Source organism: Saimiri boliviensis, chromosome 7, assembly GCF_048565385.1.
Source record: "Saimiri boliviensis isolate mSaiBol1 chromosome 7, mSaiBol1.pri, whole genome shotgun sequence".
Taxonomy (NCBI): Eukaryota; Metazoa; Chordata; class Mammalia; order Primates; family Cebidae; genus Saimiri; species Saimiri boliviensis.
Window position 1 is genome coordinate 111,377,737 of NC_133455.1, and position 13,323 is coordinate 111,391,059.

Genomic DNA, 13,323 nt, shown 5'->3' on the forward strand with positions numbered 1-13,323 from the left:
ATAGAACACACATCTCTGCAATTACTTATTTGCAACATCTCTTTCAACCACCAGAGGGCAGAAACAGCATATTGTTATTCCTCGACCTTCTGATTTAACATAATGCCTAAAACTTTTAGAAGGAATAAAATATAAATTCTGCAGAAAAGAGAAAGGGAGAAAGGAATGCTTCTGAAAAAATTTAAGTAAGATATTAAATTCTGCATAAAATGCCCAAAAAAGCCTACAGATGAAAAGCTCAGTCAGAATATAGGACTTCAAGGTATGGATACAAATCGTAAATGGTATTCTTAAAAAAAAGGAAGAAAGTAAAAAACAACAGACTGGGCCAGTTTCAAAAAAATATGACCAGAGGGAATGTAGACTGGACTCAACTTCAATCTAAATTTCTTACTCTTACTCCTTGTCTTCTAGCTGTTAATTAGAAAGTAGTTGGTATTATTCTGGAGGAAAAAAAGTAAATTTGGTATACTAAATTCAACCTCATTTTCAGTTCTCCACATGTTATTATAATCCAAGTTTCTTGTTCTATTTCATCAAAACAAACATTACTGTGAACCTGCCAGGAGCTACATTACTGCCAAGCGCGGTGCCCAGAAAGCAATAATCGCCCTCACTGTAGCCAACCTAACTTAAACCTGTATTATCTGAAGGCAGATGTGACTATGCCATTTGATATTTTATTATATATCAAGTACTTTCCGACTGCTGTTATTTTTAATGTTACCACCCAGCAAATAGTTCACTGAATTATATTTTCACATATTGTCATCTTCTACTGAATTAAAAGCTTACTCCTAACAACAGAAGTAGCACAGCCATTTTTCTTTTTCTTCAAGTTACCTAACCAAGCTAGAGCCAGGGACAACTAGCCTTATATTAGTATTTTATGGGACCTCTGACAAATTATGCTGCACCTATGGGTTTATAGTCTGACTCCTAAGATATGTATGCTCTTGGTAAGTATATTCATAAGCCTAGAGAGACAGATAACAGATAAAATACAATCCCAATATTTCACAAAGGATATTCTTATGAAAGAGACTGAAGGAGATAAATGTGTTAATTCTTGATTAATCTAAAAGGCATTAATAAAAATATTCCATCCCCTAAACTACAATAAATAACAATATTGTGTATGTATGTTTGTGTAACAAAGATCAAGTTGTTCCAAGGACAGCCATTAATTAGTTAATAACGACATTATCTAGATTGTGGAGTATAATGTTAAAAGTGGAGACACTTTTTGGTTCATTGGACCCCTACAGATACGGAGACTCCAAATCATTTGTATTCTTCAGGAATGGCTAGATCCAGAGACTCAACTAATATGATCAGGTGTGTATATATATCTTCTTTATCTCCTGCCCTTCTCTCTCCTTCTCCCAAGCCATCCCTACCCCTCTCCTCTTTCTGCCTTTCTCTCTGTATTGCCCCACCAGGGCAGCTCTAGGCTGACATCTTTACAGCTTCAAATCCAACATCAGACATTCTTGTTCTCCAGAGCTTACAGAAAGTCCCAGGATCAAGTCTTACTGGTCCAGTTTATATCACATGCACACCCCCGGTCCATGACTAGGATCAAGAGGCATGGAAGAAATACTGACCAGTCCTGAGTATAACAAGTACCAAATAAGAAGTTTTTCTCCAAGTTAAATGTGAGTTAGATTCTCAGAAAAAACAGAGGATGGGCAGGGCACAAAAGAAATGCATGCCACCTCTGTGTATCTACGGCCCTTCATTACAGTTTCAAAGAGGTCCGTGAATCCCCTCTTCGAAGTTAAGAACCAATGTTTATTTAAAAAAAAAAAAAAGGTACAGAGAAGAATAAGTACATTTCTAAAATGGTAATTTAAATCTAACATTGTACTACATTGCTTACATTAAGTAACTGATACCTTAATCAAATCCAGTGCCTTACTCTGCCTCCTCAACTTGTAAGCACTGCATTCGCCTCCACTGACTACACAACAAACACCCTTTGAAGTACTGTTTTGCCTTCTGACTGTGGCTTCCGGAACCCGCCTTAGGGGAGTTCTACCTCTCTTAGTTTTATAGGCATTCTCCAGTGTCTTCTCTTGTATCTTTACTTCTATTCAAATGACTCTCAAATATTCATTTCCAGGCTAAAAATTCTTTGAAAAATTCCATTTCCAAGTTACTAAAAACCAATGTAGATCTCAAAACCTATAGCCACAACCAAAACATTCAAACAAACATCACTATCACTTATTCTCTTCAACAAAATCAGCCTTTCTTACCTCTCAATCTATCTGTGAAATAATTTGATCACTTAGACATTATGTCTTCCGTGAAGACTTCCTTCCCCTCTCTCCTCACAAGGCTAGGGTATGCTTTCACAGCACTCTACTCACTGGCATAGTACTTATCCCATTTCATTGTGATGACTGGCATACTTACTGAGCTCTTACACTAGACTATAAACTCACTAGCAAGGGCACAGCTCTATCTTACATCTATAACCTATATGCCAAGCACAAATATCAGCTATATAAAAAAGTCCCCAGTGAATGTTTAATGAGAAAGAGGGATAGGAATTCATTTTTATTAAAGATCTCTCAGCCATAAAACCAGATTTTGGGGGGTTTACTATTCAAATAGACTATGGCTTGGTAAATGGGGTCTAGGCAAGAAGACTGCTACCAAAATTTATAAAGCAAAAAGTCAGGGAATACAATGAAAATTTAAAAATCACTACTTTCTTCTTTTTCACAGCCATTTCCTGAGGGTTTTTAAAATTACTTTTAAAATAATAATGGTGGATATTAAACACTAGGAAACTTTGTTCCTCCAAAGGACTGAAACAAAAGTCCATCCATATGCACCATACATGGTTTCTACAGAGGCCTTAACAAATTTTTCCTTATAAGGCCAGGCACAGTGGCTCACGCCTATAATCCCAGTGCTTTGGGAGACCAAGGTGGGTAGATCACCAGAGGTCAGGAGTTTGAAACCAACCTGACCAACACAATGCAATCCCATCTCTACTAAAAATACAAAAATTAGTTGGGTGTGTGCTACACACCTATAGTCCCAGCTATGCATAGGCTTAGGCAGGACAATGGTTTGAACCTGGGAGGCAGAGGTTGCAGTGAACTGAGATCACACCACTGCACCCAGCCTGGGCAACAGAGTGAGACTCCATCGCAAAAAAAAAAAAAAAAAAAAAAAAAAAAAAAAAGAAAAAAGAAAAAAGAAAGAAAAAGAAAAAATCTTTCCTTATAAGTATCAAGCGTCCTAGCTGCTGTCCCTTGAAACACCAAGAGATGGCCTTTTGGGGCACAGCAGACTGAGAACTAACTAAATCATTGAAACCCAAACCACTTGCTTCTCGGTGATATGCCTCTTAACATTAAAGTGTCATTATAATCTGAATTTTGGTTTGAGAAATTCATTATTATCAGTTTCTGTGACACTCAGCGTTTTACTTAATATTCTAAATTTTCTCACCTGTAAAATGGTAATACTAATAGTTATCCCTCAGGGTTGTTGATAAGAGTAAGTGAACATGTAGGAAAAGTACCTAGAGCAGAGTTGGTGCTCATGAGAGAGAATATGACTACAGTAGCTCTCTGGCACTCAGAGGAAACTAAGTTTTGCTGGCTTCACTAAGCTGACACCTCTTTCCAGAGTCAGCTGATAATGATAACAGCTTTCTTTAATCTATACAAGGGAAATACTATTCATACTCACATATATGTAAAATACACTATTTCCTTTTCATGACTTCTTAAGTTGTATATAATTTTAAACAAACTTGCACACTGAATTCATCTTTGCTTTTCTCCCAACCACCTTTAATCTCCTTTAAGTCAATCATGTTTTGGTGTTTATTTTCACTAGCAGTTTTTAAACTTTAGCAAAAGCTCTGTGTCATCGCTGTTCAGAAACTTAACTTTCAGAAAACATGAACTTTTTTTTTGTTCATCTCTGATGAAATGACAACAGCTTTGTTTTGTGGGATCTTTAAAATAAACCTAAACATTATTGCCTTTGATTTTCTTCTTTAGGCTGTTGACGCTGCACCAAATAGTTGCAGTCTGTATTGTTTCAGTACATTATGCAACCTTAGAAACCTTATCCTATTCAGTCTGGCCTTTAACAGCAAATAAGAAAGTTAAATATGCTGCATTTCTGATATTTCGTACTTAATACTTGTTGGGTTCTGTACTTATATTTATTTTTTCTTTGCTTTTTGCTAAGCAGCAGAAAAAATGTTTCTGGTATGTTATTTCTTCTCCATTACTTCTGTATAATTCTGATGGCAATAATGCAAGACAATATTAATTCAATGTAAAGCAGGCATTAGAAATATGATAAGGGGGAAGAGAAGGGTCTAGTCAATGCCACTTAACCTTGCTATTGTCAGATTACTCAAATTAAAAGTACATTTCAACTTCCATTATTAACTATAAGCAAAATTACAAATGTAACATGGACATGTATTTTCCTAAAACTACCTTGGTTCTATTAAATTTTGTCATTCATTTTAAAGTTCCCATATACAAGATCTTTGTGAGAAACTGAAGCTTTTTCTTTAGGGAAGGATCGATGGAAAGGATTAATCTATGAGAATACAGCACAATTAAAACATTAAAAAATGCCAAAACCATTTGTCTCACTGGAAATAATAAAAGAAAAAAAGTAATAGCTTGGATGGGAAAAAAACAGTCTTCTTCACAGCTCAAATTCTAGAAATGTAAAGAAAAAGTGCCCTCATCTGGCCAAACAAAAAACTTGAAATTTTAGGAGCATGTGTTAACTCTTGCTCAAGAGTAATGTTCTGGGCTTTAACTGGTATAAGTCCTAAAAAATAAAAATAAATAATAATCCAACAATATAAATGTTTTGCTCCCTTAAAAATATAACCGCTGCTAAAAATAACTATTTAAATCCTAAGATAGAAAGCAAATTATGTAATACATAATCTCTTCAGAGCAAGGACTGCATAGCAGTAATCATCTTTGGGCTCACCCAGATCTAGATACACAATCCTCAGTTTTATTTCTGATGAAGCTAATGAATGGAGTCGAACTGTTGTTGAATGCAAATTGTTCCAATCAGCAAAAACATCCTTGACATTACCCATTACCTTACCATAGTTGTCTCAGATTAATAATTTGTTCTCTAAAGGTTTTTTTTTGATTCAGAGTCTCACTCTGTTGCCCAGGCTACAGTGCAGTGGTGCAGTCTTGGCTCACTGTATCCTCTGCCTCTAGGGTTCAAGCAATTCTTAAGCCTCAGCCTCCTGAGCAGCTGGGATTACAGGGGCCTGCAACCATACCTAGCTAACTTTTTGTGTGTATTTTTAGTAGAGACAAGGTTTTAACCATGTTGGCCAGGCTGGTCTGAAACTCCTGACCTCAAGTGATCCACCCGCCTCAGCCTACCAAAGTGCTGGGATTATAGGTGTGAGCTACTGCGCCTGGCCCTAAAGGGCTTTTTAAAACATCAAAATAACAACAAATACAGCCACATAATACTTTTACGTATCATCTTTTATTACCTTGCACTAGTGATATATTAAGCCTTCCGAATTCTTATTTTAATGTTATACAATTATTGTGCTTCATTCAAGAGATTTCAAATATTTTTAAAAGATAACACATTGTAGATACTATTGTTCTACTTCATTTAATCACATTCTTTTCCTTTAATAATCTTATCTTAGTGCTAAATTTAAGTTCCGTTAGGATCTAAGCAGAATTCAATTCTAATTCATACCAGTATTGGTCTGTGGCTATCCAATGTGATAGTCTTCCATTTCATTATACCTAGAGTTCAGGTCATCTCAAGTAAATAATGAAATGTTATTACAGCGTTCTTTTTAATCTGATGTTTTCCATTATATTAGAGAATCAAAATTGATTATTTTTTATAATTACTACAAGATAATTACAAGATTTTTATATGTGCTTTTTCAACTATCTGCCCATCCATGTGAGACGTAAAACTTTACAATGGTGGTTTTGAACCCTGACTGCACTGTGGAGTTCTTTAACGATAAATCCCCAGGCTCCACAGCAGAGGTGTCCGACTTGCTGGGTCTCAGGAGAGCTTAGGCTTGAATGCTGTGGCTGTTTCTCAGGAGCCACAGATGAATATAAAGCACAGTCTGAGGAAAAAGCTTTGGAATACACTTTAAAGAAAAACACTACATATTTCAAAGATATATATTTTTTAAATATTTATATTACTTCTAATAACAAATGATTCAATTTTAAAAACTCATATGACCAACATTATTTTAAAACTCCATTGTATTGCATGTGTCTTTAAAAATATAACCGCAACACTGAATCACTGTAAATTTTTTTTTTGGCCAAATGATTAGTCTTCATATTGGTGAATTTCTAAAATATACTGGCAGGTGTACAATTATTTGTGCATCGAAAGCAACAACAAGGTGCATTTTAAATACTATTAATCCTCTGTATCTGACAAAATTGTTCCCTATGGACTTATTGCCAATCTAGAACTTTCTGGATTCATCCACAAGACAAATCCCCTTATATTTTTATTATTTCTCTGTGTGAAGGACCCCAGATTTCACATGCCTCAGCCCTGAGGATGACTCCTCTTATGGGCTAATAATAGAGGGGTTTTCTCCTGGACCTGCAAAACAGTCTTGAGAATGACAATACTCTTGACTACTGTCAAATGACCTAGTCTTTCAGAGCAAAAATTTAAATTCCAACGGTGATTTAAAGTCTATATTCAGCTGTTAATCCCTTTTAGACTCAAAGAGCAGAAACACACAATAAACCTCTAAGCTGACAGGTTTGAGATCTGCTTACTACCTCTGGCATTTCCATGCTCTGAAAAATAATCACCAGCATACTGCGCCCTGATACAAGGTACAAAAACTAAGTAACCACATGTGTGTTGGTGGGGGGAGCCTCTGAAAGACTTGTTTACAAGTCTTTTCATACAAATTTATCCTGTTAGCAAGTCATGGTGGTGCATGGCACAGGCCCATAGTCCTAGCTACTCAGGAAGCTGATACAGGAGGATATCTTGAGCCTACGAGCTGAAGTCCAGCCTCAGCAATACAGTGAGACCCTTTCTCTTTAAAAATGTTTTTCTGGCCGGGCGCAGTGGCTCAAGCCTGTAATCCCAGCACTTTGGGAGGCCGAGGCGGGTGGATCACGAGGTCGAGAGATCGAGACCATCCCAGTCAACATGGTGAAACCCCGTCTCTACTAAAAACACAAAAAAATTAGCTGGGCATGGTGGCACGTGCCTGTAATCCCAGCTACTCAGGAGGCTGAGGCAGGAGAATTGCCTGAACCCAGGAGGCGGAGGCTGCGGTGAGCCGAGATGGCACCATTGCACTCCAGCCTGGGTAACGAGAGTGAAACTCCATCTCAAAAAGAAAAAAAAAAAAAAGTTTTTCTATTTTTTTCAGTATCTCTAATTTTCAGCTAAAAAAGGTTATTATTGTGAGTCCTTACAAATAAGGGGCTAACTTTCAGCTACTTAATTAACTCACCTGTAATTCCTACAATAAGCCCCCAATCCCCCAAATACCGGGGAAAAACTTATGCTCTAAAAATTTATATTTAACTAACACTTCATTCTTTTGTTCAGTTGTTTTTTCAGGTTCCCCTCCAGTCTTTAGCCATATGCATAAATTTATAAAATTGAGGTCGCAGTGTGTCACAACTGTTTCTTCTGTTTCAATATAAATAATACATACTGTTAAACAGAGGCCCTAACAGTAATGTATGGGATTAAAAATGAAATAAAGAAAAGAGCATTGAAGAACAGTTAAATAAAGCAGTCAATTTCACATTTTTAAAAAACTGGAACTGAAAAACTGATTTCCCAGTGCGAAGGAATTAAATGTCTCAAATAAAAATGTAATATAATCATATATGAGACACAGAAATTTCTGAAAGAGGTAATGTGTATCTGCAATTAAAACGAACACAAAATCTCTCCTCCTTTACCCTAAGCATTTGATTTCTAATCCCAAGCAGAATAAATCAACTAGGATATATATGGATTTTTAGATTTCAACAAATTGGACTAACCTATCCAATAGCACTCCACCAGCCACTATAAATATTTCTACTTCTACTACTTTGTGTTTTGAGGGTTTTTAAATTTTTGTTGTTGTTTTAAAGAAATCAACTTATAGACGTCACTGCATATTAGCCCACAACTCCTTTGTAGAGATTAAGAAAACCAACATCCAGTAAAGCAGATTAAGGACACAATAAAAGGAATGAACTCATGAGCTGAATCTCAGTTTTGCCATTTTCTGCCCAGGACAGATCTACATCAACCAGAAAAAATCCTAGATCTCTCACTAAAAAGAGGTAAGCAGGTTCCCAAAAGTTACTATTATCATTCTACATTTTCCCAACATCATATTTTATTTCATTTTATCAACATTATTACTTCAATCATGAAAACTAAGAATAAAATTAACTATCCACTTGGAAAACTACATGCTCCACTTCATGTAGCTGCAATGCTGCACCTGTCTCTCTAGCTTGTGACTTCTTTTATTTTCTACAAAATTATACTAGCATAATCCCCAAATATGCTACTGTCTTTCATGATGGGATCAGTTTGATGTTTCAGCTCTCTCTCTCTCTTGCATTCACCTAGGGAATAATGAATTCTGAACAAAATGTAATGTGCAAGAGAAAAATCAAACCAATTTCTGTGCCGTACTCATTTATAAACATGTGGCTTGCTACCAGTGAATGCATCCTCAATTTTTTTCATGTCACAGCACACAAAGGACATGACAACACTTGGCCAGCACACTGGAGTAATAGACCAAGGAGACTTCTAAAAGGTGGGTGGGAGTGAGTGCTCAGTGGTTCCTGAAACCTAATCACAGCACACCAAGAGCCATGGAAGCTGTGTGCAGGAGCATGAAGATGATGATGCTAACATCACAGCCTCAACTGCCATTAAGGAACCGTATGCTCAATTTCAAAGCTAGAGCTTGTATTTCCACAGTGAACTCACACAGGTATCCAATTAGTCACACAGAGGCTGATCATCAGCACTGGCTACATCACAGAAAATTAATAATGGCAGAAAATATCAAATGAAATACTGTCTTCCTTACAGGTTTTGTTATTAGGATTAGAGATAATACATGAAATCTGGTTTCTACCACACGTCTGGTAGTCTTACATACTCAAAAAGAATAATTGTAACCACCAGTACTATTTTGTATTGTACTTTTGTTAACACATCATTAACATATCTCTATGTTCAATATTTTTAAAAGCAACATAAATAACAATGTATCATATTCTTAGAAAACTAATAAGAGATATTTGTGTTCTTACCACAAAAACAAAAGACAAGTATGTGAGGTAACGCATATGCTAATTAGCTTGATCTAGCCATTCCACAGTGTATATATATTTCAAAACATTATGGAGCATACGATAAATATATACAATTATTATTTGTCAATTTAAATAAATACATAAAGTTAAAAAAAAGAAACACACCCTATGTCTCAAAATAAGAAGGTGATTTCCTCTTCAGTTTTCTTGCTTATACCTAAGCCTACATCAAGGAGAACACTTCAGTTTGGTACAAGACTTAATACCTATACAACACTTGTCAATTTGCTCTTTTAATAAAGAGAAAGGGTTCCAGGGATGGTGGCTTGGGCCTATAGCCCCAGCTACTTCGGAAGCTGAAGCTGGAGGACTGCTTGACTCCAAAAGTTCTGGGCTGCAGCATGCTATGCTAAAAGCTTGTCCAACTAAGTTCAGCATCAATATGGTGAACTCTTGGGAGCGGGGAAATCACCAGATTATTTAAGGAGTGATGAACTGGCCCAGGCTGGAAACAGAGTAGGTCAAAACTCCTGTGCTTATCTGATCAGTAGAGGGATTACGCCTGTGAACAGCACTGCACTCCAACCTGGGCAACATAATGTGACTCCATCTTTTTTCTTTTAATTTAAATTATTTATCTTCTTTCTCATTTATTTCAAATAATAGACAGACAGGCAGACAGACAGACACTGGAGAACTCCCTCCAAAGGAAGCTATATAACATTCTATCTTGTTACCTCATGGTTTAATAAAGTAAGTCAACTGTTGGACATTTGTATTATATTTACTTTTCACTATTTTGAAGATTTTATTTTTATTTTTAACATCTAGACCCAGAAATAGAATTACAGAATTCAAAAATGATTACCTTCTGGCTTTTAATCCATATCTCTTAGGCAAACCTATCTTCCTAAATGAATACTGAGGCGCAGGGTACAAGCCAGGCAGAATCCTATTGATTATGAAACTTTGTTAGTTGACTCCCAATATACTTTAATTGAATCTTGGTACTAAATATGTTTGTTTTCTTTAAGAGAAAGTAAATTATAAAGAAATAAAGAACAAACTTTACAACCTTATTCAAAATAAGGGAAAGATTTCTTCAGTCACAGTACCTAAGCAAAAGGGTTTAAGCAATGTACATACACTTTATTATTTCAAACTTTCTTAAAAATAACACATGTAGAGTGTTCATCTATAATTTTTTCCACAAACTACAAAAGATTTACGTGTAAAAGAAAATCTATTCTGCTTCATCCATGTCAAAACCCAATAAAACCAAGAAGTAATTATTGCTAACATTTTCTTTTGTGTCCTGCCAGAATTTTTAAATAAAAAAGTATAAATAAATAAAAATTTTACTAGCATATAACATGGTTTAAAACTTGTTTTCCTCTTTATACTAGACATTGGCATATACAAATCTATTGCTACATATATTCTACTGTTCCATAATTGATAAAACTAGTTTACTACTAAAAAATATCTGGTTAATTTCTATTTTGTGTTGTGTGTATTAACAACATTTTCAATGGCCATCCTTATAAACAATATGAAAGTTCAACCTAATATCAATACCTTACTATTAAATGTGCAGGATAAATCTGCAGGAATAGAACTGATGAATCAAAGGACATGAGCATTTTACATTTAACTATTTTCACAGTTTACATTCCTATCAGTAGTAAAAAAGAGTAACTATTTCCCTCTGCCTTCACTAATATAGGGGCATTCCCATATTGAAATTTTTGCCAGTTTGATAGAGGAATAAGACACCTCATTCCAGCTGGCTTCTAAAAAATTGGCCATTCATGTTTCTTTTTAGTCTGACTTTCACTGTTCCCATTTTTTATGCACATATTAGCTTGCTCATTATTTTCTTAATGGGAATCAAATAATTTAAAACACTACCTATGCAAATAAAATTTCTCTTATTACAAAACAATTCCGAAGACTGGCTGTAGTTTCCCTGTGTCGCATGAATTCCTTGTTTAGAATTCTTGAACTTATTCATCTAAATCCAACAGAGATGACCACATGGAGATTTATGTTTACATGCATAAATCTATTGTATAGATAAAAATACAATCAAGTGGCCCTCTAGTATGAAAGGGGCTAACAAAGACAGAGTATCATGTAAATAATAAAAGACCCAGGGTAAATCATTTTTTTTTTCTTTCATTAGTAAGAGGTTCTTATGTTGCCCAGGCTGACCTCGAAACACAGCCTCGCTTCCTCAAGTGCCAGGACAACCGGCCTGAGCCACTGCAGCTCCCGGCCCAGGCTAAATCTAATTCTGATCTCAGCTCTGCTACAATAAGCCGAATGACCTAGGTGTCACCTTAGCCCTCAAAGTATCAGCTCCTCAGTCAAGAAAACGAAAAAGTTGGGCAGAATGGTCCCTAGGCCTGCTTCCAAGTATAAAACCCATGACTCTAAGAGCTTACAACATTTTTCTTAGAGCATGAGACAACTATAGGACAAAATAAAGTAACTGATTATTATGAAGTAAAAATAATAAATATAATCACATTTTAGTATATGTTAAAAATAAGACTCTAATCATATTGTAAAAAGATTAGCAACATTATACTATCCATGTTTGCTTTTTAAATCCTCAGTATATTAGAAGCTTGGAGAAATAAACACATATCCTGAATATATTCAAAGAATTAACTTACCACCTCCAGTATGATTTTCTGATAATCGTTTTATGAGCAGTTTAGCAGGAAAAACTACGAAAGAAACTAAACCTATTTACAAGCCCACTGCTATTAAAAGCTCCTTGTTGCCAGAATAATAACATGCCCCTTACAGGCATTTATATTGCTTTAATTTTTCAAACCCTGTATTAAATGAGATACATCTTAAAATAAAATTAGACTTGTAGTTGGGTTTTCATGGTTCTACTCATGGTATTTTAAAAACGAATTACTTTTCTCCCATCTGAAGAATCGCTTCTGTGCTACAATGCCTACGCTTATTCACTTTATAGTTTTAAAAATGTGTTTAAGAAAAAATTGTCTCAAACACAAATTATATGTAGGTGGAAAATCATTGCTATAGCAACAGTAGCTTCAGTCTATGAGAACTCAAAGGTAAAACCTCCTAATTCCAATACTTAAAACGTAACGTTTGATTTTTGATGGTGGCTCCTAATTTTTTATCACCGCTATCATGAACTATCTAGGCCACTATTATTCCAATGAGACATGACCAAATTCAAATCCTTAAAGTATAAAAATACATGATATATTTTTAAATGGTAAGGTTAATTACAATAAATCAAACATAACACCTTATGCTATCCTCTAGACTGTATTCCTCCTCTGTGTCATGTTCCCTGGAGCCAAAGAAATTTGTGGGATAATGACAACTTCAAATGTGAGTGATTTGAGAATCTTTGAAGTCTTACTGCTAATAAAAAGTATTGGTACCGTATCATCACTACGTCTGGGCGTTGCGGGGGGATAAAAAAAGCCCTGCTCCCAGCTAGCACTGGTTTTGTCCTCACCCTCAACTGTGTCTGGCTCCAAGAATGGGGCATATCTTTTTTGAAGAATCCTTTCTTTACTATTCTGATGGGCAGAGATTGAAAACTGGCAACACAAAGAAATTATAACTGTATTTTTTCATAAACAGATGGCAAAATTTTATGTGTATGGTATATGCATATAAGAAAGGGAAATCAGTAGCAATTTTCTTTTAAAAAACCATCTTTCCCATTCTATTGCCCAGGTGCAAAGCATAACCAAGACACAAAGGGAATGATCACCCCACTACTCTCACACCCTAAAAGCACATGACACACTGAATATGGCAGATAGTAATAAATACATTGTTCATAAAACTCTGTGATATGTTCCTGGCTCTGCCATTTTCTAGCCATGTGACTACAGCCGATTTGATTTATCTGTGCTTCTGGTGCATCCTCTGAAAATATGAATAATGATGGTGCTATCTTAAGGGTTACTGTAAAAGA

General features: G+C 35.5%; 1 protein-coding gene across 31 annotated transcripts in view; it reads right to left on the reverse strand.

The window, feature by feature from the left end:
* Positions 1 to 13,323, reverse strand: part of PLEKHA5 (pleckstrin homology domain containing A5) — a 246,104-nt gene that overhangs the window by 186,077 nt on the left and 46,704 nt on the right. The window lies entirely within an intron of this gene.